A 22,769-nucleotide genomic window follows, 5' to 3' on the forward strand; every position below is an offset into this window, starting at 1 on the left:
GCGTTTCCTGGGAACATCTCCAAATAAACCACTGATGCTCAAATCCTTGTTTCAAAGTCCGCTCCTAGGAGAACCCACTAGGGCAGAAGGTCAGAAGTGAGGGACAGCAGCACCAGAAGCCCTATCACCCTGGGGCTCTACGATTCGGAAAGGTGTTGGGGGGAGGAATTTCCCAGCAGCCTCTGCAGGCTCCCCTTACAGCCTATTGGTCAAACAGGGTCACGCGGGCTCCCTGCGCGGCTGAGAAGCTGGGAGAGGCACCGCGGCGGCAGACGGGGGAGAGGTGGGGCCTCCGGCCCTGGCGTTTAGGTTAGTCTGTGTATTGGCTAGGATAAAGCTCACCGATAAGGGACAGAATACTCCAAACAAGAGTGACTTGAACAAGATGGAAGTGTATTTCAGTTTCTCAGGTAAGAGTGGAGAGCTCTCCACACGTTGGTTAGAGGACTCTGTTTTAATTTTGTTGCTCTACGGCGCCTGGCTTCCATCCCAAGTTCACCACGTGGTCCAAAAGTTTTCCTACGTGGCAGGCACTGTTCTAAACTTCTCACATGCGTTATTTCATGTAATCCTGTAAGTGCTGTTATTACCTCCGTTTCACTGAGAGGGAAACGGAGATAGGGAGAGGTTAAGTAATTTGCCGGCCGCAAAGTGGCAGAGCCAGGGGCAGTCTAATCTGGATCCAAAGTTTATGCTCTGAAGTCACATTTTAAAGATATCTTCCTATCCCAGGAGCATGGATATACGTGCATTTATTGAAGTGTTCTTTAATTCCTTGGACATTTTTATTAAACTTACTACCATTACCGACCTGGGTTCTTGGATCTTTAATCAATAGAAATTGATGAGAGGCCAGGCCAGGAATTCAGGCAAGGGTTTACTGGGACTCCTGCTGCAAGAGGGAGCCAGAACAAGTAACAGGCGCCCTTGCTCGCTCATGGAGGGAGGGCCAGCTGGTCCCTTAAAAGGGATGAGGGTGGCGGCAGATTGTTGGGTAGTGAAGGGAAAGGGGTGGCTTAGACGGTCTGCCTACCTGCTTGGTGGTGTTGTGTGCAGGGACCATGTACAGGGTCCTGTTTCTGCTCCCCGCACCTCAGAAGAGGCAGTTGGGTTTTGGCTTTTTTGTATCTTGTTCATAATTTGCCCCAACTTCCCCCGCATGCAGTTACGTTTAGTCCCTTATGGTTTCTTTGTATTCTGTTGCTGGAGATGTTTACATAAGTGCAAGCACTGCGGTAAAGGGTCCCAGGTCCCAGCCTGTCTCATTACTAGGGTTTATATTTTGCTATTGTTAATGGTATTTTGGAAATTAAATTTTCTTTGTGAATGGTGTATCTAAGTATAATGGGTTTTTTTTTTTTTTTTTGGTATATTCACTTTATATTCACCATATTACTAAACTTATAAAGTTGTCTGAAGAATCTTGGGTTTTCTGTGTAGACATAAACCAATTTTGTTTCTTCCTTTCTAACCCTAATGTTTTTCTGCCTTTCTTCCCTCCCTCCTTCCTACCGTCCTTCCTCCTTTCCTCCCTCCCTCTTCCTTCTTTCCCTTCCTTCTTTGATGCAGTGGCTAAAACCCTACTACATTGTAGGATAGAAATGATAATAGCATCTTTTTCTTGTTCCTGGTTTTTAAGGAGAAAGTTTCTAATGTTTTATTAATAAGAATTATTTTGACTGTAGGGTTTTTTGGTAGATATTCTTTATCTGGCTAAAGAAATTTCACTCTGTTTCCTGGTTTGCCCAGGTTTTTGTCACAAATGCTTTCTCTACAACTATTGAGAATATAGGATTTTTCTTCTTCAACCCATTAATGTAATGAATTACCTTTATGAAACTTTTAATGCTAAATGAAACTTGGATAAACTGAATTTAGTTTAGGTGTGTTATCTTTTCTACACATTGCTGGGTTCAGTTTACTAATATTTTGTTTAGGGTTTCTCACCCATGTTCATGATGAGAAGTTGCAAGTACACTACAAAGAATTCCCGTATATCCTTTACCCAGTTCCCCCAACTGCTAACATTTTATTATATTTGCCTTATTATTATCTTTATATTGCATGTATATTTTTCTGAATGATTTGAGAATAAGTTGAAGGAATTTGTACTAAGGAAGCAAATAAAAATTCCCATTAAAATGCCTAATAATGGAAGGTAGTTAAGTAAATTATAATATCTATGTGGTGGAATAGTATGCAGCTATAAAAATACAGTTACGTTTTTGAGATATTAAGAAATGGCCCCCCACATTTCCTAGAACCGTTTGCTCTCTCCCATTCAGTATGTGGTAGTCATTATCTAAGGGGAAGAGAAAAATACTTTTAAGATTCAAAGATGAAGTACCCAGTGGAGACAAGAGAAAAATGAGCTCAGACCAGATGCCAACCTTCTCTTCCTTTCCCTCAACTCTGGGCAGAGAAAAAAGAGGGACATTTAATCAACTGAGAGTTAATTTCTACTCCTAGATGGAAGAGGTCTTGAAAAAAATATTAAGGTCAATTATACACAAGAGTTTAAAAAGTTATAATTCTTGCACAGCTGAGTTTGTATCTAATGATTGATTCTAAGATTTTTATAAAAGTATGCGTGAAAAAGATTGAAGAATATATATCAAAATATTTACATAGTGAATTTTTTGCAACTTTGGCATTTCTTTTCATTTTTTTTTTAAAGAATAAATAAGAATTACCTTTGGAATTGAAAAATAAAACAGTGCTGTTAGAAGTGATTCTGAGCTCAACTTCTACTGTTTGCCTTTAATAATCTACTGTTATTATTCAGTTTCCACTTTGCTTTTGCTGTCAAGGTGTTTCTACTATAATAGCTATTGCTTTTGCTAAGCTTATCTTTTTTACTTCGAATTAAACCCGGGTTTCTGGGGATTTTTCTCTCAGTTATGCTTATGTTCTTCCATGTTTCCATGGTGAAGGCAGAAGTCGGCACTGGAAGTTGTTGTCATGGATATAGATGACACTAAGTTGGCTTCGAAGTATGTGATGCCAAGATAACAAAAAGTAATTATGCAGTCTCTAAGACAAAATAGTCCTTTCTTAAAAAAAAATTGTTAGTGAAGGAAAATTTGACAGTGGTTTCCATATTTTATGCTTTCACTGTTCTTTTTAAAAATTTAAAAACATTTTTAATTGAAGTATGGTCAGTTCATTGTTCTTTTTAAATTATATGGCCACGAGGAGAAATGTCTGCTGGTGTGAAGGTCAAACCTGGTGGATGTGACACAAAGCTGATCTTACTTCCATCACTAATCCACCGTGTCCCAGGTCCTCTGTGCCTGTTTCCAAAAAAGTTTAAAACAGTGACCTGAGAAGCTCTCCCAGTGTCCGGAATAGTGCCCTAGCCCCAGCTTTCAAAATCTTTTTTGCATGGGGGTTCTTATGTCTTTCTCTGTATGGTATATATTCTGAAAGCCATAAAGTATTTAATCTACAGAAGATGAAATTGAGGAAGATATAGAGTAAAAAGTTGATCAAGATGGCTCAGCTGGTCTGGGAGATGGCAGAGATCCAAACCCAGAACTTCCAGCCCCTGGAGCACCAATCACTACAGGAAAAATACACAAGCAACAGATGTTTGTAAAGTGCCTTTGTGAGCAGGGACTGTAGCAGGCACTCACTTGTGATGCTTTTATTTTTCCCACAGCCTTGAAGGCTGAGGGAGAATTATTCCCATTAAACAGATGATGAATGGGAGGTACAAAAAGCCTTTTTGACTTTGCCATAGGCCACAGTTAGGAAACAGCAAATAACAGGCATGAACCCAGGACTGTGAGTTCTACGTCAAATATCCTTGAATGCATTTTTTGAACAACTTTTAAACCTTAACTTTATTATGAAAATGAAGGTCAGATTACCTCTGGGGTGTGGGAGGTGAGGATTGACTGGAAACAGCTATGAACGAACTCGTTGGGAAGAAGGAAACGTTCTGTGTCTTGATCTGGGTGATGGTCCTGTAGTTGTATACCTGTGAAGAAAGCCATTGAACTGTACACTTAAGATTTAGGCATTTTATTGTATAGATTATATCTCAAGAAAGTACTGCAAAAATATCACTGTTCAACCCAATACCTGTCTTACATCACTGTCATCAGTGTGTATGTGCAAGGATGTGATGTTTTATTTTTTCACTTTGGAAACATTTCCCCATGTTGTTTTATAATGTGCATATTTGTTATTCTGAAGTGATGATGTTGATGTGTTTAGAAATATTTTCCTGTTCTTTCACTTGATTCCTAAAGCCACCCTGCAAAATAGGAAAAACAGGTATTAGTTTCTCATTTAGTAAATAAAGGGAAATAAGACTCAGGGAAGTTAACTGATTTTGCTAACTTATGATGGTTTATTTTCAATTTGCTTCCAAAAATATTAAAAGGTGGCAGTTAAGGGACTTGTCCAAAGCCCTGAGGAAGTAGGGGTAGAACTAAGACTAACTCTGGGATCACTGCTCATTCCTCTGGGCCACAGGTTTCCATAGCTGCTCCCATCTGTGCATCTGACACGGGTATATACTGGGGCTCAATGCAACTGTCCATATGCCACCTGGACATCAAACTGGCATCTGGTTCTTCAAGGAGAGAAGATAAGAAAAGAATATGCAGCATAGTTGCTTGCCTAAGTTTCTCCCCGTTTTTAAAATTACAGAAACTGTACATTTTAATTGTAGAAGGATCAGAAATCCAGATTAGCCAAAAATTCAAATAATTACTGAAACAGCAATGCTCAGACATAACCATTGTTAATATTTTGGCATGCATCCTTACAGACTTTTCTCCATTGGTATATGCACAGCTGCGTCTTCTTTAGTTAGCAGCATATCAGTGCCATCCATATTTATAAAATTAATCTTGCTTGATTTTCTTTCCTAGGTTTATTTTTTCCCATACTAGTGGTCTGTCAGATTAGCAAAACCAGCTTCATCCAGTTTTCTGAGAGTTCTCTCTGTGAAAGATAAGGAAGACATTTGTATTAGTTATCTATTGCTGCGTAACAAATTACTCCAAAATTTAGCAGCTTAAAACAGCAAACATTTATTACCTCACACTAGTTTCTGAGGGTCCAGGATCTGGGAGTGGCTTAGCACAGTGGTTCGATGAGTCTCTCTAGAAGGTTGCTGTAAGGCTGTCAGCTGGAGCTGCAGTCATCCCCAGGCTCCACTGTCCAGAGAATCTGCTTCTAAGCTCACTCAGGAGGTTGCTGTCAGCCCTCAGTTCCTCACTGGCTGTTGGCTAGAAGCTTCAGTTCTTGGCCAGGAGGGCCTCTCCATAGGACTGCTCACCAGAGAGCAAGTGATCTGGGGCGGGGGTGGAAGGGTGGTTGGAGAACAGCAGATAGAAGCTGCAATCTTTTGTAGTCTAATCTTGGAGGAGACATACCGTCTTTTCTACTATATGCTTTTGGTCACACAGACCAAGGCTGGTACAGTTTGGAAGAGAACTCCCTAAGGTGTGAATGCCAGGAGGCAGGGTCATTGGGGGCCATCTTGGAGGCTGGCTACCACAGCATCTAACCAACACTTCCTGCCACTGCGACCCACCTGTGCCTCTCGAAGATCAGTAGAAACAGGGGAATGCAATTCACTTGTAAACAATGCACTTCCTGTTCAGTCACTCTGGGAATTTTAAGCTTACCCATGGTTTACCAAGCCCCATGTGGTTTGTAGGGATATATGTTGCAGGGAGTGGAAATTTCCTAGTTCTCTTGGTGGTATTTAATCTGCACATGTGCTTATCTGAGATATGGATGTTGTATACCAATGCACTGTTGGTATTTGTTGCTTCATTGTAGGTCTCTATTCCCTATTGAAGTAACTAACTTTATATAACATTCTACCAGCTCTCTACTTATGAGATTGCTGGTGTGGTTTTTTTTTTGTGTTTTTTTTTTTTTTACAATAAATGCTTTTTTTCCCCAGAAGGTTTCCAACTTTATTTTAATAATTATGACATCTTTTCACAGAATCTTTGTTTTATTGTGAGCTCAAGTTCACATATTTCAGCATATATTATAAAAGAAACACACATACCATTGTGGGCATTGTGGGCATACAGCTGTATAATTTACTCTTAAATTTCCTATGCCTAAATAAAAGTTTCTATTACTTAGCCTACAGTTTAACTTAAAAGTCTGTTGATAAAAAGTATTTGCAACTAATATTCTACAAAAAAGGATGAAAGATCATGGAAAAAATACTAACACTTCTGCTTTCCCCTTGTGTCATACAGTTCTAGGCATTCTGTTTCTCAATAAAGGATACAAATGCACAATAAAAGATATTAACTGTGATGGTAATGATACCATCTTAGGTAACTGCTATTTACAGTTAAAAAAGGAATTATAAAGAGAAACCTACATTTTATTTGCTGTATGGCATAGTTTTCTCTTCTTTTTGCTTACTAGGATTTTTGTACAAGTCATGTATTACTGCACAGTGTCCAAGGAAAAGTCCATGCCTGTCTTCCTGCTACCACAGTGCTATGTCCTCACTTACAATGATGGACACACAGCGTGATGTTGTGTTCCATGTATGTCCTCTCCCATAAACTAAACCAGTCTCTTCAACGCAAGAAGCATTAAGGAATAATGGTGGCCAGGGAGTGTGGCAGACACTTAATATAACACCAGTGATCCTCATCCAGGGATGGTTTGCTCCCCAGGGAAGAATTGACAGTATCTGGAAATATTTTTGGTTGTCATTGCAGGAGGGGGTGTTACTGGTGTCTAGTGGGTAGAGGCAAGGGATGTTATTTAAGATCCTATGATGCACAGAATGGCCCACAACAAAGAATTATCTGACCCCAAATGTCAGTCGTGGCAAGATTGAGAAAGCATGCTATAGCCTGTCTTATGTAGCCCTCACAAAAGCCCCACAAGGATATTATCTTCTTTTTCCAGATAAGGAACCTTTTCCTTTTCTCAATTTCCTTATCCAGGAAACCGAGGCTGAGAAGTTATTTGCCCTAGTTCCACCTTGTGGTAGGAGGAGAATTGGAACTCGTGTCTTTCAGCTTAGAAAGACGGTGGTCTTTTTTGCTACTATCTCCTGCCTCGAGCAGGGCTCTTCTGACTGCTGATCAGGAACAGCTGGGCAGGACTGAGCATGCTCTATGCCTGTGCTGTTCAAACTATAGGTTCCCATCTATTAGTGGGTTGTACATGAAAGTAGTGGTGATCTTGGACCAGCAAAACAATAATAATTGTCATAATAAAAAAAGAAAAAGGATTAGAAAACACGCAGTATTATTTTGTGAAACTTTAATTTCAGTTATGTGTGTGGGTGGCTGTGTATACTTTATGCTAATGTAAAAGTTTTATCTTATTAAGAATCACCATCAAAATGTTTGAGAAACTGCTCCGTATAGTTGCTAAGTTGTGAGTATAACCCATTGAGAAATCTTTAGCCATGATCCCCGAGGATCTTGAAGCCAATTTAATACAAGCCATGGAGAATAGGAAGGAAAAGGTGAAATTGGGTTAATTATGTACTGGAGACACTATCTCCCCAGTAATCATTCATTCATCAAATATTTACTAAGCATCTGCTCTACCTGGGCCCGTTCTAGCTGATAAAGCTACGGTGGAGAACAAAACAGTTACACTGTAATGGAGCTTACATTCTGGTGGGGGAAAGCAGGCAACAGTCAGATGCGCAGACAAAGAGAAATGACGCACCTAATAGACACTGCAATCATTGTCAGAGCTGATATCTTCCTGGGAACTTCCTCCCCGAGCATTCCAGGCAGCCATTCCATTCACAGGCTATACCCTGGTTTCTAGTGGTTCCAGTTCATATCTCCCTTCAGAATCCATGCATTTATCAGCCTCCTTGCGCAAAGAATTTAAATACAGGAAAAATTAAAGAAAGAAGAGGGCTGAGAATGAGTGAGAGACTGGATAATGTAATCCCTAAACTTTACTATTTATTAGAGCATTTAAAATATTGTTTAGATGCTTTAGAATTGCCATCAGGAGGTGAAAATAAATCAGAGAGCTTTTAGCCCTCTAGTTAAAAATATTATAAATTCAAGCAATTTGTCCTTCTTCCCAATTTGTTTTCTGAAGAGTGGATTTCTTTATAGCTTTTTGGGCGTCTATCTCATGTTTATAGATGATGAACAATGGATTCTGTAGGTAGGAGCAAATGAGCTATGAATTATTGATATGGAGTCAATAAATAATCAGACTAGTGCTTCCTTTGTTGCTATGATACAGTAACACTGTGTGGTACAGATACACTGTTATGATATATTAGAGATAGTATTTGGAATTTTACGAGATGTCATATACCTACATGAACTGCATCTGTCTAGGTTTGGAAGTGTCTGGTTTGTGAAGTGAGTTGAATTTTTTGGCCAAAGGCAGGTAAGGGCATTACAAAGAATAAACCTAAAAGTTTATATGGAAATGGTCTTCAGGCTCTGGGAGCATGTGGATGTGTCTGGTGCTTGAATAGGTAACTGGTTGAGATTTTATTCATATATATATATTAAGTGGTAGTCAGAACCAGTTGTGTGTGTGCTCGGCACTGAGGCTCAAACTGAACAAGATACAGTCCCTGCCGCCTAGGAGCTTGTCATAGGAAGACAGGAAAATGAACTAGCAATGACAATACTGTGAGAGGTAAGAGGTGTGATGGGGTAGAGACAGGAGGCTTACAGCAGGAAGTCTAACTCATACATTTCTTTTTAGGTGAAAAATGTAAATTAGTAGGTAGATGATAATTGAAGGCAGAAAGAAGTAGGTAAGAAATAGAGGAGGTAAGTAAAAGAAGGGAGAGATCACAGAAGGGTAGGGCACGTCTAAGATTCTACATGAACATTCTAAGGGGTACCATGAGACCTCCAGCCTACTCTGTGTTTGGGCATCGTTTTAATGACACTGTTATAGTGCACATGTATTAAAAGGATGCGGAAGGAGGGCAAAGTATTTTCCCTAGTTTACCTATCTCACCTTGGAAGGGGGGGGGCAGTTGGGAATATATCATTATTTTTAACACAATAATTAAATTCCACCACAGAAGACACTATGAGATTCTTGCTTTTTTTTTTTTTCTATTTAACAAATACAATTGAGTAAAAATACTTCCTTCTGCAAGGAGACTGCCTTTCTTCCATCCACAGATGTCATGGAAGCCCCCTGTGACTACTCTGATGATATTTTTTGGTGGGGGGAGGTAATTAAGTTTTTTATTGTTGTTGTTGTTTCCTTTCAACAGGGGCACTGGGGGTTGAACCCAGGACCTTGTGCATGCTTAGCACTGAGCTATACTCACCTCCCCTAGGTTTTTATTAATTTATTTTTAATGAAGTACTGGGGATTGAACCCAGGACGTTGTTCATGCTAGGCACACACTCTACCACTGAGCTATACCCTACCCCCTACATCTTATTTAACATGCCTGCAAATACTACTTAGATACGATTCTGAAAGATAGGAAACAGGACCTGTGGTTTTGAAAAATGCTGCAGAAAAGAATTTGAACAGTAGTGTTAAACCAACTTTTAGTCGTAAAATTATTTGAGAATATGTTCCACTTATGGGCCATTTCCCCCCAAACAGTTAAAACACACACACACACACACACACACACACACACAGTTTTGCATTAAATTCATGGGGCCTCTGGCATCAGGTTAAGAACACGGGTTTAAAGCACAGATGTGTGTAGTCCCCAGTGGAGGGCCATGGAGGAGACCCTGGGTAGTTGTAGGGGAACCGGGGAAGGGGAAGGGGAATCTTAGGAAGTGAGAAGGAGGGATGCAGAAATCTCATGATTTTCCAAACATTGGCCCTGGAAGGTAGTAGTGTACGGTGGTACAAGAAGATGTGCCACATTGATAATGTAAGGGAAAGATCCCAAACTATTCTTTTGGAGGGAAGGTTTATCCATACACCTAATCCTATAGAACAGGGATTGGCAAACTACAGCCTTTGGGCCAAATCTGTCTGTTTTTATATGACCAGCTGCCTGGTTTTCTGTGACTCAAAAGCAAAGAATAGGTTAAAAATGTAAACATATTAAAATGGTTGAAAAAATATCTGCAAAAGAATATTTTATGACTTGTGAAAAGCATATGAAATTCAAATTTCAGTGTCAGTAAAGAATTTTATTGGAACACAGCCACCCTCGTTCATCTATGGCTGCTTTCCTGCTACAGTGGCAGAGTTGGTAGTTAAGACAGAAATCATATGGTCCACAAAAGTCTAAAATATGCACTATGTGGTCCTTTACAGGCAAAGTTTGCCATCCTCTGCTTCAAATAAAGCAAGTAGGCATCAGAAGACCTAAGTGGTGATACGAATTAATTGCAGCTAATATCAATGAAATAATTATTCTCATAAAAACAGGTCATTTAATTTCTTATATACCAGTTCAACTACAGATAGCTTTTTACAAAGATCTCATGTACTTACCTTTGTATTCATCTTTAGGGAACATGTCAGTTAGGCTACAATGATTTAAAATATGGAATAAATCTACATATGAAGTATTAATCTAGGGTGATTGCTTATTTAAAATAAAGGGGAAAAACAAGGGATATTAAAGTCAAGATATAATTTTATAGTTAAGTCAGTCTACCTTCCACCCCTTACTGGAATTGTCTGTTCACTGGTTGGTATGTGTAGCTATTCTGCCAGACTTCAGTACAGTTGTATTTATTTTAGCATCACTAGCATCTTTGATGCTACAAATCAGAGCACTCTAACAGTCACACCGCTTTTTAAAATAATTCTTCTATAATTTAGTTGGCCACTTATTGCAAGAGTCCTTTCAATGAGCATGAAATGTGAAGCCTCTCAGGAAAATTTCTGTCAAGGTCTAAGGACTCTTCTATGATTTGCAGTCTTCTGACTAGAGTCTTTATCCTAAAAATATTTGCTTCTTGTGTTTGAGAATTAAACTGCTGGCTTGTTGCTGTATAGGAACAAGTTGGTAATAATAGTTAACTTGACACATTAGGAGAAATTATTCTAAACATTCACCAGCTTTTTAAAAGTAATTTATTGCAGGATTTTTCTTTGGGTTACTTTAGCGATTGCTTTGCATTTTGATTTTGGAATTTTTTTTCAGGAGTCAAAGAGGAACCAGTAAAAGTCAATCAGTAAACAAATAGTTTAAAAAAAAAAAAGGTGGGAGTTATTTTCAGACTTTCTGTTCAAAACCTGGAAAGTCTGCTAAAGTTCAGGAATTGTTCAGAAGGTCCATTTCATCCTGGTTTATTTCTCGTGAAGGCTTTCAGGTTTTCAGTCTGTAGGAAATCACTACAACCCCAGGAGAATCAAAACAGTCTAACAAGGGCCCCAAAAGACTTAACCTGGAATCCCAGAGTCAATAGCCAAAGATGTGGCTGAGAATATGAAACAAAATGCAGAGCCCCCTTGCCAGCACCCATATACAGCATCTAGGGTCTCAGTGTTATAAGTTAACAGATGACCTTTCCACAATAGTTGACTGGGAAATCTGCCTATAAGAACGTCTCTTAACCTCAGCCCAGCTTTGTGGAGTGGAGGGCATTCCAAGATATTTACCCAGTTCAGGTCATTGTGTGCCAAACACTCTCATAATCATCTTGTCAACTCTGTGAGATGGATAATGTCATGACTGTTTTAGAGATGTGACACCACACAAGTATGAGGAAAGGAAGACTTGGAGGCAAGAATGAGAGAGAAAGTTTCAAGGAGGTGACAGAAAATGATGGCATGATCAAATTGAATAGTTCATGGGGAAAAAAAACCCAAGAGGCATGACTTTTTTAAAAAGTATTTTTTTCAATTAAGAGCTTTTTCATACCCCAGCTTTGTCTTTAAAAAAAAAAACTTTTGAGATATAATTAATATACCATAAAATTAAGCCACATAGAGTGTACAATTGAATGGCTTTGAATATATTCATGGGTTTGTGCAACCAGAGGCATGACTCTTCAATGTGGCACATTCCTCCTTTTGGCTGGCTGAACAAGGTGTCACAGCTGCAAGTCTGTTTTATTCAATCCTTTATTTTCAGGTCAGCCTGACTGAGTGTTCTCACCAGTGTCTGTCTAAAAATGTAAATGCCACCAGGAAAAGAAGTATGTCTGTCGAAATAGACCTGGGTCCAACACCTAGGACAGTACCAAGCAAGAACAGAGCAAATGGTCAACACTTATTTCATAATAATTACACCATTTTAAATTAGAAACTGTTGGAAGGAATGATAGAGATTTCCATCATAGATTTAATTCATCTGTGAAAATGAACATGTACTCACAATGTCTAAGTTCTTCTCATTTCTCCTCCTTACTCTCACTTATTTCAGGTCAAAATAGCAAAATAGGATCATTCTAGTCCACTTTTCTTGGAATACATATGCTGAATGGGGAGTACATATTTGCTACTGAAGACAAATACTTATGCTTTTAGTTAGACTAATAAGTAATAGAAGGAGAAATTATCGACAGTTTAGAAAACATTAGTAAGCACAAGGGAGGCCATTGCAAATTATGTGGAAGTAACTTATAGTAGGCTTCATGATTTTGAAAAAAAAAGTGAACATTCCGAGATCTATTTTATTAATTCGGGCACTTCACTCACCCAAACTTCAGTATTTAAAGTTTAAAATATATAATTTGGCCCTTTCGTGCCTTAATATGAGGTCTACATACTGAGCTTGTTTTGTGTTAGGGGTTTACTCTTCTGCTAGATCCTTTTTGAATTTTTGAGTGGTAGAAACACAATATTACAAGTCTAAATTTAAATCCAGGGTCCCCTCTCTCTCCATCACTCCCTTCCTGAAATTGATACCAGGCCCTCTTCTAGGTGCTAGGGATACGCAGTGAGAAAGTTGTGTGCTTGCTCCCATGATGCTTACATTCTAAAAGAGGAGAAAGCAAAAGTTTAGAGTCCTCCTCTGCCCTCAGTTACATAACAACCTGTAGATAGATGGATATCATATTTACCTATAATAATATAAGAGAGACAGAAGTATAACTTAAAAACCCTCTCCTATTAGGTGGAATGCTCTGGTGCTAGAAAGTTACTGAGCATGGCTTTCTGTGAACAACTGGAATTTAAGAATAAAACTGGGTTTTTCATAGTGTGGCTACTCTGTATAGCAAACTGCAAGAGAGCTCCAGCATTCCCTAAGCAAAAGTTACAAATTGTTATTCCTTTCAGCACATCAGAGATAAGTTTCTACTACTCCGATAGTTTTCCTGGTGCGGAGGAATCAGATATCCATGTAAGCTAAACAGAATAGAGGAGTGAGAAGGTATAAAGGGAACTTCATTGAGACATTATTTGCTAGAAAGATGAATTCACTTTAAAGTGAGTCTACCTTGGGGTCTATCCAAAGGTATTCAGTTACTGAAATACCAAAAAGGCCTTGTTAAGTGGTGGCATGGATCCTGAATGTAATATGTATCTTCCTTGGCTTACTAATCTCATTCTCAAATTTCTCATGCCCATTCTCACCTAGACTTTTCCCCTGGATATCTGCTCCTCATTTCTTTTCTCACTTAATTCTTTCCTACTGCTCCTCAAAATGGCTAAGAGCTTTGAGATATCAAAAGTGGCCTTGGAGCTCTAAAAATATTAGCTTAACATACCACAACAACCACTTCAGAATATTATATTAGGGTGTCATATTCAGTATCCAATAAGGGCATCAGGCAATAGGTAGGAGCTGGCAGATACCAATGAGCTTGATCCTTATAGTAGACATTGAAATATTATGATAAGGAAAAAGGTTACTATGAAAGGTCACTTAATATTAGTTTCAGTGACATTACTTTTTCCTTTAAGAAGCTAAAGTGTAGGACTTCTGAATAAGGATAAAAGGTTGAGTGTGTGGTTTTATTTTTTAAAAGTAAGGAAGATGACACCAAGATGGCAAAATAGGTCATTCCTAACCTTGCCCCTCCTTACAAGAAGAACGACTATCTGAGAATAAGACATCAGAGAGAGAATCCTAGAACATGGGGATGAAGCTGAAGCACCACAGGGCCATGCAGAGAGGTCTCTCTTGAACTTCCAGTTCCTGCAGTGGGAAAAAATCCAGGGTGATGACAACAGCCCCTCTAGCACTGGGGTTGCTTTGTGGGACCCCCAACTCTGATCTTGCCCCCATGGGGATTGCAGGACAATTTGTGGGGCTCAACCACTGGGAATCTGACTGTGATGGGGAAGAGGAAAGGACTTGCAACAACAAGCCACAGATCTTGGCAGACCAAGTTTATCCCTGCAGTGCCCAGGTAATAATCCCAACCAGCAGCTCTGCTTATCTGCAGAACCAAGTCTATGGTGTACTCTGACTAGAGAATGTGGCAGGGTGCAGATCTGCCTGATTCGGGTCCTCAAATGAGGAGTTTCCTGGCCCTAGAGCCTACTTCTGTGCCCAACATCAGAGCACCTAAATATACAACATAAAAACTAACAGAGCTAACAGGAGAAATAAACAATGATACAATAATAGTTGGACTTTAATACCCCACTCTCAACAATGGATAGGTCATTCAGAATAAGAAAATATACGATTTAAATAAACAATAGATAAAATGGAATCTAACAGACATATACAGAATTTTTTATACAACAACAGTAGATTACACATACTTCTCAAGCACATATGAAACATAGATCATATATTAGACCACAAAATAAGGCTTAGCAAATTCAAGAAGACAGAAATCATATCACATATCTTCTCTGACCACAATGGCATGAAAACAGAAATTAGCAACAAAAAGAAAACTAGAAAACTCATGAATACATGGAAATTAAACACTCTCCTGAACATCCAAAAGATCAAAGAAGAAATTAAAGGGGAAATTAAAAAGTCTGAGACAAACAAAAGTGGAAACATTAGAACTTACAGGCTGCAGCAAAAGCAGTTCTAAGAGGGAATAAATGCCTACATTAAGAAGCAAGGAAGATCCCAAATAAACAACCCAACTCTACACCTTAAGGAACTAGAAAAAGAAAAACAAACTGAGTCCAAAGGTAGCAGAGGAAAGGAAATAATAAAGAATAGAGCAGAAATAAATGAAATAGCGAACAGAACAACAGTAAAAAAAAAAAAAGTTAAACTAAGAGTTGGTTCTTTAAAAAGATAAACATTATTGACAAACCTTTAGCTTCACTAACCAAGGGAGAAGGAGAAAAGACCCAAATCAACAAAATTATAAATGAAAAAGGAGACATTACAACTGATAGTATGAAAATGCAAAGGATCATTAAGAGGCTACTATAAATAACCAGATGCCAACAAAAGGGACAGCCTAGAAGAAATGGAAAATTCTTAGAAACACACAACCTACCAAGACTGAATCAGGAAGAAATAGAAAATCTGAAAAGACCAATTACTAGTAAGGAGACTGAATCAGTAATCAAAAATCTCCCAACAAAGGAAAGGCAAAGACCAGGTGACTTTACTAGTACATTTTACCAAACATTTAAAGAATTTACACCAATCCTTCTCAAACTCTTGCAAAAAATCTAACAGGAGGGAACACTGCCAAACTCATTGTTTAGGGCCAGCATTATATTGTTACAAAAACTCTGAATAAAATACTAGCAAACCAAATCCAGCAGCGTATTAAAAAGATCATTCACCATGATCATGTGGGATTTATCCCAGGGATACAAGGATGATTCAACATATGCAAGACAACTGATGTGATCCATCACATTAATAGAGTGAAAGAAAAGAATGATATGATCATCTCAATTGACACAGAAAAAACATCTGACAAAATTTCAACATCCATTCATGATAAAAAAAATCTTAACAAATTAGGCATAGAAGGAATATGCCTCAACATAATAAAGGCCATATATGACAAGCCTACAGCTAACATCATATTCAATGGTGCAAAGTTGATTTTCCTTTTCCTCTATGACCAGGAACAAGACAAGGGTGCTCACTCTCACCACTCCTATTCAGCATAGTCCTGGAAGTCCTAGTTAGAGAAATCAGGCAAGAAAAAAGATATGAAAGCAATCAGAATTAGAATGTAAGTCAACTATACTTCAATTAAAAAAAAAGAACTGCCCCACAAATAAAGAATTAGGAAGAAGTAAAATTGTCTATTTGCAGATGACATGATTTCATATATAGAAAATCCTAAAGATGCAACCAAAAAACTTAAATCTAATCAATGCATTCAGTACAGTTGCAGGATACAAAATTAGCATACAAAAATCAGTATCCTTTCTATACACTAACAACGAATTTTCTGAAAAAGAAATAAATTGATCCCATTTACAATAGCACCCAAAACAATAAAATACCTAGGAATATATTCAACTAAGGAAGTAAAAAGATCTCTACTCTGAAAACTACAAGAACTGATGAAAGAAATCAAAGAAGACACAAATAAATGGAAAAGTATCCTGTGTTCATGAGTTAGAGGAATTAATATTATTAAAATGTCAGTATTACCAAAAGCCATCTATGGATACAATGCAATCCCTATCAAGATTCAAATGACATTTTTTTTATAGAAGTAGGAAAAAAAACACTCCTAAAATTTATATGGAACCACAAAAGACCCTGAATAGTCAAAGAAGTGAGAAAGAAGAACAAAGCAGGAGGCACCCATTTCTTGATTTTTAAGCTATACTATAAAGCTATAGTCATCAAAACAGTATTGTACTGGCATAAAAACAGACAAATAGACCAAAGGATCAGAATCAAGAGCCCAGAAATAAATACAAGCATATAGTCAACTAATATTTGACAAAAGAGCCAATAATACTGAATGAAGAAAAGACAATCTCTTCAGTAGATAGTGCTGGGAAAATTGGATATTCATATGTAAAAGAATGAAACTGGGCACATATCTTACACCACTTACAAAGATTAACTCAAAATGGAGGAAAGACTTAAATTGAAATGTAAGACCTGAAACCATGAAACTCTTATTAGACGAAAACATAGGAATAAAGCTTCTTGAAATGGGTCTTTGCAGTGATTTTTTTGGATTGACGTCTAAAGCACAGGCAACAAAAAAATAAACAAGTGAGATTACATGAAACTAAAAACCTGCACAGCAGAAGAAACCATCAGTAAAGTGAAAAAACAACCTATGGAATGAATATTTGCAAACCATATATCTGGTAAGGGGTCAATACCCTAAATATATAAAGAACTCAGAGAACTCAATAGCAAAACCCCACAAATAACCCAATTAAAAAATGGGCAAAGATCCCAAATAGAAATTTTTCCAAAGAAGATGTACAAAAAGGCCAACAGGTACATGAAATAGTCATTAGGGTAATACAAATTAAAACCACAATGAGCTAACACCTTGCAACTGTTAGAATGGCTGTCATCAAAAAGACAAGAGATTAAAAAAATGCTGATGTGGATGTGGAGAAAATAGAACCCATGTGCACCATTGGTGGGATTGTAAATTGGTGCAGCATCTATGGAAAACAGTATGGAGGATCTTCAAAAAAATAAAAATAGAACTAAGTATGATCCAGCAATTCCACTTCTGGGAATACATCTAAAGGAAAAAAGAACAGACTCAAAAAGATATCTGCACCCCCATGTTCATAGCAGCATTATTTACAATAGCCAAGACAAGGAAACAACTTAAGTGTCCATTGATGGATTATTGGATAAAGAAATTGTGGTTCACTTATATATAGAATCTTAAAACACAAAAACAAACAAAAAACTCATAGAAAAAGAGATCAGACTTGTAGTTTCTAGAGGTGGAGGATGGGCGAGGGGGAACTGGAGGAAGGTAGTCCAAAGGTAAATAAGAACTAGGAATGTAATGTACCACATGATGGCTATAGCTAACACTGCTGGAGGGTATACAAGTTAGTTGCTAAGAGAGTAAATCCTAAGAATTTCTCATCACAAGGAGAAAAAAATTTTTTTTCCTTCTTTCTTTTTATTTTTATTGTATCAATATGAGATGGATTTTAGCTGACTCTAAGGTGGTAATCATTTCACAATATACATAAATCAAACCATCATGATGCTGTGTGCCTTAAGCTTAAATAGTAATGTATGTCAAGTACTTCTCAGTAAAACTGGAAAGAGTGAAAATTCTGTATGCAGTCATAGAATTACAAGAGCAGTTTTAAATAAAAATTGTTCTTGTCCTGCTCTCAGGTCAACACCCACCCCACAATACTTAAATTTAAGGAAAAGGGTAGATTTCAACCTTCACTTGAAAAGTAGAGTTGGTAGGATGTTCTAGGACACTGAAAATATTCACATTTGAAGTTTTCTAAAAGGCAAGGACAAAGAGTATTTTAAACTATTTTCAAATTGGCTGAAATTCTTTGCATTGTTTATTTATTTTGTTTATATAAAATAGCTACTCCAAATGAATATGACTTATTTTTGTACTTTTCCAGGTGGACATGTATGATTGCTTGCAGAAGTCTTTTAATGTAATATAAATTCTTAGAACACACACATAAAATCCCACCAAAAAACCCAATAACTCTAAATCCCCCCTTCTTATTCTCTATTAGCAGATATGCTAATGATTGTCATGTATCTGAAAAGTGCAGCACATTCACAGGAGATACTACATTCAGAAGAAGGATCAATCTGTGAAGGATTATTAATGCGATATCAGCACCTGCTACTACTTCCTTGACTATAGCAAATCAACTACTGGAGCGTTAAGTTGTTAAAAACTGCTCTCCTCCTTTTGTGAATATTCAAAGGTACAAATTCATTTAATAGGGTCTGTGTATCATATAGGTTACATACAAGAACACATACTATTCATATTCAACTTTATATTAGAGATTATTATCTTTATCTTGATACCCAATTTCCATATTAGTTTAATAAAACATAAAGTATATTGTAATATATAATGTAAGATAGCCATTCAGCTTTATCTATTAAAATACACACTCAGAAAAATTTTTTTTTAATCAGCGACCTGTTTCTTTTGATCTTGCTTCTGTACAATCCACTGTTAAAAAAGATCCGTGGAAGCAGTTTATATCCCTGAGCTTTCCATAAAAGTTAATACAATGACTGCATGTCAGAAATGGTTTTCTTTAGGATATCAAAGTATTTATTTTATAATCAACAAACTTTAAACTAGATAAATTCTATTATTGCTGATGTAAGATGTACTTATTCCTAAAACAGATTTGGGAGGGAAGGGAATTAGGCAGGTAAGGTAGGCATCACTAACTGACTATACAGGTTCAATTCCTGCTTATAGTTAGTAGCAGAGGTATATAAAAGAATTGTGTATTTTTCTGAATGTCTTGTATTCTCTTGCTCTCAGGCTTTTTAAAAAAAATTGAAATGAAGTTGATTTACAATGTTGTTAGTTTCTGGTGTACAGCAAAGTGATTCAATTTTATTTATATATATATATATTTTATTTATATATTTATATATATATATATAATCTTTCAGATTCTTTTCCATTATAGGTTATTACAAGATATTGAATATAGTTCCCTATGCTATATAGTAGGACCTTGCTGTTTATCTATTTTATGTATAGCAGTATGTATCTGTTAATCCCAAGCTCCAAATTTATTCCTCACCCTATTTTCTTCTTTGGTAACCATGTTTGTTTTCTGTGTCTGAGTTGATTTCTGTTTATAGATAAGTTCATTTGTACTGGGTTTTTTTTTAGATTCTATATCTAAGTGATACTGTGATATTTGTCTTTGTCTGATGTACTTCATTTAGTATGATAATCTCTAGGCCCAACCATATTGCTGCAAATGGCATTTCACTTTTTTAATGGCAGAGTAGTATTCTACTGTTTAAATGGAATACTTCTTTATCCAGTCATTTGTGGATGGACATTGAAGTTGCTTCCATGTCTTAGTTATTGTTAGCAGTGCTGCTATGAACATTGGGGTTTGTATATCTTTTTGAATTAATTTCTTCTGAATATATGCCCAGGAGTAGGATTGCTGGATCTTACGGTAACTTTCTAATTTTTTGAAGATTCTCCATACTATTCTCCATAGTGGCTGCACCAGTCTACATTCCCACCAGTAGTGTAGGAGGGTTCCCCTTTTTCTACATCCTCTCCAGCATTTATTATTGACTTTTTGATGATGGCCATTCTGACTGCACACTCAGAAATTGCAGAATTAAGCACTTGTCTTCATTAGCCTTCTAGGGGAATGTAGCCAGCATGAGCTCAGCTAGGAGCCTGTGGGTGGGTGTTTAAGACAAAACTGAGCTGTTATTTGTGTGAGACACAGAAAAGTAAAAATACAATGATCAAGTTCAAACTCATGACTTCCTCACATTTTCCTTTCCATCGTATGTTCATTGCCTAGTTAAGGTTTAAGAACTTGAAAGGATAGGGTGACCACATTTTAAAATGTCTTAAGTTACCCAGAAGGACTTCTTCCCATTACTGATTTTCATACCTCTCCACTACCATCCATGGTATTTACAACACAAGCACTCTGTGCAGTACAGGTTTCCCCACTATCTGAAAGTTCAGCATTCCTATGAAACCTTTTGTTAAGTTGAAATGGTGTAAAACTAAGAAGCAATTACCTTAGGATACATCTTGCTAACAGGTGCACAAAATAAATCAAGGTGAAGCACAGACATGGTTCAAAGCTATAGCCTGATGCTGAGTGGTTCCAGGGGAAGGAGCGTGGTGCTGCCACTCTCACAGCTCAGGGTGCCTGCTGCCTCTACCGCCACTCAGTGCAAAACAAATGCTCAATGCTGTTCTCATCAAAGTGAAAATCTTTTTCAGATTTCTTTCGGTTAGCTTTGAAAACAGGCACTAAAGTAGGTCTTTTGTAAAAGCAAAGTGGCTGGTATAAAGCAAACTTCCCAATGTGGGAGATAACTTGTATCAGGCCCTGTCAGAATTACCAAGAACCAGATCTCTGGCTCATAAAGAAGGGATATTCATTTGACCTCAATTACAAAAGGAAAGCATATGGAGAGGGAAAAAAAGCAGTGAGGGATCACAGTACTAAAACTTGAGAGGTTTTAAAAGTAGCTTATTGGTAATAAACTCCAAGTCAATGTGTCTTCTTATTCTCTTCTCAGTGGTATTAAACTCATGATTGCTTTGCCAAACCAACACTTTTGTCTAGGCATTTGAAAAGATTTCAGGCTTTTATGAAAAGGAAAAACTTCAGTATTATCTATTGGCCAAATTTTTTGTTAGTGGCATAGTGATTATTTCCTTTGATCCATAAGATTAGGGAAATTTTGCTGTATCTTCACAGAGATATGAATGTCCATCTTGAGAAACAAAAATCAGAAAACTTCATCACAATATTCAACAAAAATCTCAAATTTAAGACCTGACTACAAAAATGAAATTAATAAATAGAAGAAAGTTTAAAAGAATATCCATTGAACTTCATCTTTAGGATGGGAGAGGTATTTTTAAACAAGACGTAAAGACTGACAAGAGTTGACCACAAAAATAATCTGGTATCCTACAAATTAAAAAATTTGTAAAGTTGGCAATAAGTTTATAGGTGAGGAAATGCAAACAGTTGTCAAGCATAAAAAGAACGCTCAACAAAAATACCACAGACATGCAAATTACAAGATGGCACTGGCAAAAAAAATCAGATTTAGTATTTTAATTTGTAGCACAACTGAGGATATGGGGTAATGACTACTGATGGAAGAGTACACCAGTACAAGCCTGACTTCACTAATTTCTGGGAACTCATCTTTATCTACTGAAGTGTCACTGTACATTACGTAAGAGAATGTTTATTACATTAAACAGCACAAAACTACAACCTAAGTACTCATACCCAGCAATTGATTAAGTTGGGGAACCTACATGTAACAGCCTACAATGTCCCTATTAAAAATAGATAAAAATTATTTATTACTACACACAAGACACTGTTCTAAGTGTCTCACATGCATATATTTCATCTTTCTAGAAGCCTTGATTTATCTCTATTTTATAGATGAGGAAACTGAGGCACAGAGAAGTGAAGGAATTTGAGAGACTATGCTATACTGCTCATTTTGAAGATGGAAGGTGCCAGGAATCAAGGGATATAGACGGCCTCTAGAGACAGAAAAAGACGATAAAACAGATTTTGCCATCAGTCTCCAGAAAGAACCAGCTCTGCTGATACCTTGAGTTTAGTCTTGTGAGACTTACTTTGGACTTCTGACCACCAGAACTAAGATAATAAATTTATCTTAAGCCATTAAGTTTGTAACAATTTTTTATAGCACCAATAAGAAACAGATATAACACAGGGGATATTAAAATATATGGACAACATATTGTTTCCAGAAATGCCTTTAATTAAACTAAAATTCAGTGTAGGGCCATCAATCTCTGATCTGCACAAAGGTTCTGTATCATTTCCCTTTTTGAGAGCAGTGTTAGGTCTACAAAAAGATTAAGAAACACTTTAGTATAGACAATCTCCTTTTTTTTCTGTATAGAGTTTGGAAATTAGTAGAAATGTATGTATCACAATAGGATCAGTCCTATCAGAATACCTATGATTTTTTTTTTCAGATGGCAATTTCAACAAACTAGAGTCTAAGTATCAAAATTCAAATGAAACAAGTTCGTCTTAGGTATTACCTGAAACTAATTTTAACTCCCCACAAGAAACCCTTTTTGTGTTAATATATATTCTAGTTAAGTTGGAAACTCCTAAACTCAAACGATCTAAGACAGGTACTCTAATGCCTTAGTGGTATCATACTATTTATAAATAAGAAGCCAATTCAATGCACAAGGTGTGTGTTTTTACTTACTATAAAGGCAATTAGATGAAAAAACAAAAGTCTAATCACA

General features: G+C 37.1%; 1 long non-coding RNA gene across 1 annotated transcript; it reads left to right on the plus strand.

Annotated features, from left to right (window-relative positions):
* The first annotated feature begins 292 nt into the window (after positions 1-292).
* Positions 293-22,168, plus strand: LOC140697561 (uncharacterized). The gene is made up of 2 exons (XR_012074711.1): positions 293-410; positions 21,916-22,168. It is a non-coding gene; the product is annotated as an uncharacterized lncRNA (long non-coding RNA).
* Positions 22,169-22,769: the final 601 nt, after the last annotated feature.

This window comes from Vicugna pacos, chromosome 7 (assembly GCF_048564905.1).
Source record: "Vicugna pacos chromosome 7, VicPac4, whole genome shotgun sequence".
In the NCBI taxonomy this organism is placed as follows: Eukaryota; Metazoa; Chordata; class Mammalia; order Artiodactyla; family Camelidae; genus Vicugna; species Vicugna pacos.